Here is a 6,274-nt window from a genome sequence, read left to right as displayed (position 1 = left end):
GACACAGAAAACATTCAAGAAATCACAGTATTTGCTTAAAAGTATGCTTTCCTTGGGTAAACCCACAAAACCAGTAAGGATCTATCTTCATTTGCTAAAACAAAATATGGTAATTCAATTGCAACCATAATTCCCAATTTCATGTCTTTTTGTTTAGTCATGAGTACTCTATATTTTCCTTTGAAGCTATTCTTATATTCTTATCTCACCTTGAGTTTATATATATGAGTGTGTGTTTGTGTGTGTGTATATATATATATATACATATGTGTGTATATGTATATGTATATATAATTGGTTTTTTTGGGACAGTCTTTCTCTAAGTAGACCTGGCATTCAGAGATCTGCCTATCTCTGCCTTGGGATTAAAGGCAGACACCACCACTACTTCCTGGCTTTGATTTTTTTTTTTTTAAGATTTGTTTGGGGCTGGTGAGATGGCTCAGTGGGTAAGAGCACCTGACTGTTCTTCCGAAGGTCAGGAGTTCAAATCCCACCAACCACATGGTGGCTCACAACCATCCATAACGAGATCTGACTCCCTCTTCTGGAGTGTCTGAGGACAGCCACAGTGTACTTACATATAATAAATAAATAAAAACAAAGGAAAAAAAAAGATTTGTTTGTTTGTTTCTTGTGTATATGTGTATATAGAGTGTTCTACCTGCATATATTCCTGTATGCCAGAAGAGGACACCATATCTCATTTAGATGGTTATGAGTTACCATGTGGTTACTGGGAATTGAACTCAGGACCTCTGGGAGAGCAGCCAGTGCTCTTAATCTCTGAATCAACTCTCCAGCCACTTAACTTGTTGTCGTTGTTGTTAATGGTAATAATGTCTACCTTTTATTCAACATTAGTGGTGTCCCTCCCTCATGATTTCATACCAAGATGATCTGGGTCTTCCCATGCATTAATTTGGGACGTTGACTTTTTCTAGATCTTTTGGCAAACACAACAAAGACACTTCAGAGAGCAACGAGCATAGAGCACCTTCATTTTAACAGTCTAATAAGGAGAAAAAGGAAAAGAATAAACCCCAGCAGGCTCTGGGACTTGAGAATAATTTTGAGGCCAAAAATGAAAGGATCGGGACCATTTCCCATGAATATTGGGGGGGGGGGTCCATTCATGAAGAATATGCCCCACTTTCAGAGGCTGGGGAGACCTGGATGTGTATTTTGCAGTGCTAACTAGGGTAAGCATTTCCGCTGAGGCGTCTCTCACAGTCTGGACCTTTGTAAGCTTTCTCTCCTCCATGGATTCTCTGCTACCCGATCAGATTGGACCTTTGACTGGAGGGCTCACCACAGTGGAGAGAGAGACACTTACAAGGTTTCTCTCCCGAGTATGTCCTCTGATGAGTCACCAGGGTGGAGCTCTGACTGAATATTTTCCACCTAGTAAGGCTTTTCTCCAGTGTGTGTTCTCTGGTGTCTAAGAAGGTGAGAGCTAAGGCCAAAACCCTTTCCAATCAGGACAGTTACAAGGCCTCTCTCCTGTGTGAGTTCTCTCGTGGACAGTAAAGTGGGAAGTATTGCTGAAGCTTTTCCCACACTCGACACACGGGACGGGCTTCTCCCCTGAGTGTTTCAGTGCTGAGTCAGGTGGGAACTGTTAGAAAAGGATTTCCCACACTCAGAACATTTATATGGTTTTTCCTGAGTGTGTCTTCTGGTGCATATGGAGGTGAGAATCATTGCTGAAATGTTTCCAGCATTTACAACACTCGTAGGGCTTCTCTCCAAAAGATGAATTCCACTGGGCAGAGGTGTTGACATGGTCTTTGGAACTCCATCCTCCATGGTGAGGTCCCCACTCCTCCACTATAGAGTCTTTCCATTTCTCTGTCTCTCCATCATTCTCGTAAGAATCATGACAACAGATCTCATCTCCATGAGACCATATCAGACGCACTCTTCTGTATCGTCATGCTTAGGATTCCTTGGCCCACGTCTTTTAGACCATTTTGGAGCTTTCTCTTGAAGTTTATCAGCCTTGGGTGTTCTCCTTTGAACGGTCCCTAAATTATCCTTAGTTTCATCTCCTGCAAGAATTTTAAAAAAATAATAATAAATCTAACCGTAGTCTATCTTATCTTTCCTGACAAGGAAGTTCTGAACTGAAATGAGAATGAGTAACAATGGAAAGCCTCCTCATGCATTATTAGAAAGTCTCTGTGTGTGTGTGTGTGTCCCTTTGGTTTCTGCTGCTATGATAAATGTCAGGACCACTTGAGGAAAGAGTTGACTTCATCTTCCATTACTAAAGGAAGTCAGGGCAGGAACTCGAGGCAGGAACAGAAAGACTGTGGGGGAGTGCTTTTTACTGGCTTGCTCCCCCCCCCCCAGCTTGCTTAGCCTGCTTTTTTATATCATCCAGGGCCATCGGCCCAGGGTGCCACTCCCCACAACAGGCTTGGCCCTCCCACGTGAATCCCTGGTTGAGGAAATGTACCACAGACCAATGTGATAGAGGCATTTCCTCAATCGAGGCTCCCTCTTCTCAGACAACTCTAGCTTCTGTCAAATTGACGAATAAAAACTAACCAAGGTGGTCACTCTTACTCCTGAGTGCTCAGTCTTGTTTTCACTGCATATGACAGCCCACTGAGGTCCCTTTTTTCCCGTTTAAACCTCAAATAAAGCTTAGCACATTTGTCTGTAGGTTGGTATTGTCCTTGGGATTTGCATATTCAAAAACTCAGTTTATGTGGTGGATGAGAACATGGAATCCACTAGTGAACACACAGATTTAAAAGTAAGACTAGTTTTAAAACATTTCTATAGGGGCTGAAGAGATGGCTCAGTGGTTAAAAGAGCATAATGTTTTTGTTTTGTTTTGTTTTGTTTTGTTTTGTTTTTAAGAATTATTTATTTTGCCGGGCAGTGGTGGCACACGCCTTTAATCCCAGCACTTGGGAGGCAGAGGCAGGTGGATTTCTGAGTTCGAGGCCAGCCTGGTCTACAAAGTGAGTTCCAGGACAGCCATGGCTATACAGAGAAACCCTGTCTCGAAAAACCAAACCAAAAAAAAAAAAAAAAAAAAAGAGGGTTCCTAAGCCATGCATGGAAAATATTAATATTCATTCTATCTTTGAAACTTCATCCTCAGGCTTTAGTTCAGCAATAACGATAATAAATAGCAACTACATTATCATTATAAATTCTTTTTTTTTCTTTTCTTTTTTGTTATTTGTTTTTTCGAGACAGGGTTTCTCTATAGCCCTGGCTGTCCTGGAACTCACTTTGTAGACCAGGCTGGCCTCAAACTCAGAAATCCGCCTGCCTCTGCCTCCCGAGTGCTGGGATTAAATGCGTGCGCCACCACGCCTAAATTCTTTAAAAAAACAAAACAAAACTTTTTTAGTTGTGGGACTGGAGAGATGGGTTAGCAATGCGGAGCACTGGCTGCTCTTCCCGAGGACACAGGTTCAGTTCTCAGCACCCACAAGGTGACGCACTACATTGGCAACTCCAGTTCAAGCGATCTAATACCCTCTTCTGTCCTCCATGGCACTGCGCAGACTTACGTGCAGGCAAAACACTAACACATAAAATAAGCATAAATCTCATTTTTTGGTCTTAGTTATAATAGGAATAGGAAACCAACTCTTTTTTTTTTAATTCTTTTTTTTAAAAGATTTATTTATTATTATACCTAGTACACTGTAGCTGTCTTCAGATGCATCAGAAGAGAGCATCAGATCTCATTAGGGATGGTTGTGAGCCATCACGTGGTTGCTGGGATTGGTGCTCTTAACCACTGAGCCATCTTTCCAGCCCGGAAACCAACTCTTAATTCTGAACATTTGCATCTAGGATAAGACTTCCTGAAGAGCATGCTTCTCATTTCTATTATTTTGTTGTGATGGTTGGAAGGGAGGTGAGAGAATAAACTTAACAAATCACACTCACTGTGACCACTGGTGTTTTCCACAGGGCTGTCAATCCTTAGCCTGCTGTGGTCACTGTGGTGGAGCAAGGGTCAGAGCTGTTGGCTTCAGATTCAAATGTCACCAAGTGGGAGAGTTTAAAACGCCTGATTACAGGTGAGGGGTCAAGATGATCTGAAACCTTAGGAAACCTGTTATAAAATGTGCCAGATACTGTATGGGGAAAAACAGTGTTCAAAGGGGCCGGAGAGATGGCTCAGCGGTTAGGAGCACTGCCTGCACTTCCAGAGGTCCTGAGTTCAATTCTCAGCAACCACATGGTGGCTCACAACCATCTGTAATGGGGTCTGATGCCCTTTCTGGTGTGTCTGAAGAAAGCTACAGTGTGCTCATATACATAAAATAAATAATTCTTTTGTTTGTTTGTTTTTTTGAGATAGGGTTTCTCTGTATAGCCGTGGCTGTCCTGGAACTCACTTTGTAGACCAGGCTGGCCTCGAACTCAGAAATCCACCTGCCTCTGCCTCCCAAGTGCTGGGATTAAAGGCGTGTGCCACCACTCCCGGCTTGGGAACCCTCTTAATTGAAGATGGCAACATGCTTTTTTAGGAAGAGCGGAATAAGACATAAAGGCATAACGGAATCCATCTGCAAGTGCAAAAAGCAGCTAACGTAAAGGACCTTGTTTAGGGTCAATTGGTTGTTGACAGGAAAAAAGCTTTTGACAGGGAAAAAAAGTCATTTTCAAAAAGAACACTTATATAACCCTTCCAACCCGCCCCATCACTCCTAGATTCCACATTATGCATGTCAACCTAAACTGTCTCTGGAGCTAACAACAATGTGGTCATCCCTTGCCACGAGGTCACAGAATCCATTTCAGTACATAACAAACAGCATGATAGGAGGACATAGACCCCTGAAAGGATACACAAAGGCATCCATGCACAGTGTTAATTCTTGCCCCTACTGCTGCTTGTGCATCCCAAGCCATAAGTCACGTCTTCCTAATTCTCTGATCAGCCTAAGATGTATAAACAATTTTAGATTTTTATCTACACTATCTTATGGGTGGCTTGAGTGTGGCCAAGGTATTAAGGGATTTCCCAAGGCCACACAACCAGAAAGTGGTAGTGCAGGCTCGAGGCTCCAGCTGATTGGACGCTGCCTTTCACACCATATATTCCAACAAACCAAAGCAGGAAGTAGCCCTTGAGCGTTAATTTCCAAGTGCAAATAATCCTCAGAGTACCTGCATCAACTGTGGTTTTATGCATTTCCAAACCTTAAGACCCAGTGAGCCAACAAGAGCACACAGTGATTAAGAACTGGTTTGTTATAAAGGTCAAAGAGGTTGAAATTACATCCACAGAGTTTGACAGGAACCAAAAAGAAACACCTGGATGCGAACAAAACAGAGGGCTGTAGAGATGGTTCAGCAGTTAAGAACACTGGCTGCTCTTCCAGGGGATTCCCGTTTCGTCCCTAGCACCCACTCACATAGTGGCATACAGCCGTTGTAACTCCAGTTCCAGATCCCATGCCCTCTCCGTGGGCACCAGTCATTCACGCACATGGTGCACATATATGCAAGCAAGACGTACACATAAGATATTTTTTTAAAGCCCACCACAGAGAAAGCAGACAGTAACTATCTCTAAAATGCTATACTATCTCAGTTACGTATTTCTATCTTGAAATTTACATGCAGGGCTGGTGAGATGGCTCAGTGGGTAAGAGCACCCGACTGCTCTTCTGAAGGTCCAGAGTTCAAATCCCAGCAACCACATGGTGGCTCACAACCATCTGTAACGAGATCTGACGCCCTCTTCTGGTGTGTCTGAAGACAGCTACAGTGTACTTACATGTAATAAATAAATAAATCTTTAAAAAAAAAAAAAAGAAATTTACATGCAATTAATCCGTGTAACAGATTTCACACTTCACCACTTTCCCTAAAATACTATTAAATTCGGTAGTAAAGGAACAGGCGAATCCAGGTCATCTATGGCAATGAACGTCGGTCCCTGCCCAGGGAAGGGTGTCTTGGGCGGTTACAGGTGAAGAGGACCGGCTGTGCTGGTCTGCAGCTTCCCCTGAACCCGGGCGCTAGTACACACCAAGGCTCGAGGGAGGCGAGGCGGGTGGGGGACGCCCGGGAACCGGTCAGGCCAGACCGCGGAGGCTCTGCGCCTGCGCCCTACAACTGCAGAGCCCTGTGCGGGAGCGCCTCTTTCCCCACTGTTGGGATCGCTGCACAATGGTTCCCTACACCCCAGGTCGCCCCAGTCGTCCTGGAGAAAGGAGCTCGCCCTACCAACCTAGGGTCCTACACCCCAAGCCCGGAAGACAAGACAGGAAGTTTCACCACCCCT

The 6,274-nt window shown here is 43.9% G+C and overlaps 1 pseudogene across 1 annotated transcript; it reads right to left on the bottom strand.

Moving 5' to 3' along the window:
- Nucleotides 1–975: 975 nt before the first annotated feature.
- Nucleotides 976–6,041, bottom strand: Zfp572 (zinc finger protein 572; annotated as a pseudogene). Its single transcript, NR_045613.1, has 2 exons — nt 6,020–6,041; nt 976–2,051 (listed from the first exon to the last, which is right to left on the bottom strand). The product of NR_045613.1 is annotated as a zinc finger protein 572 (transcript).
- Between the last annotated feature and the right edge of the window lie 233 nt (nt 6,042–6,274).

Source organism: Mus musculus, chromosome 15, assembly GCF_000001635.26.
Source record: "Mus musculus strain C57BL/6J chromosome 15, GRCm38.p6 C57BL/6J".
In the NCBI taxonomy this organism is placed as follows: Eukaryota; Metazoa; Chordata; class Mammalia; order Rodentia; family Muridae; genus Mus; species Mus musculus.
This window is presented reverse-complemented; position numbering and strand designations above follow the sequence as displayed.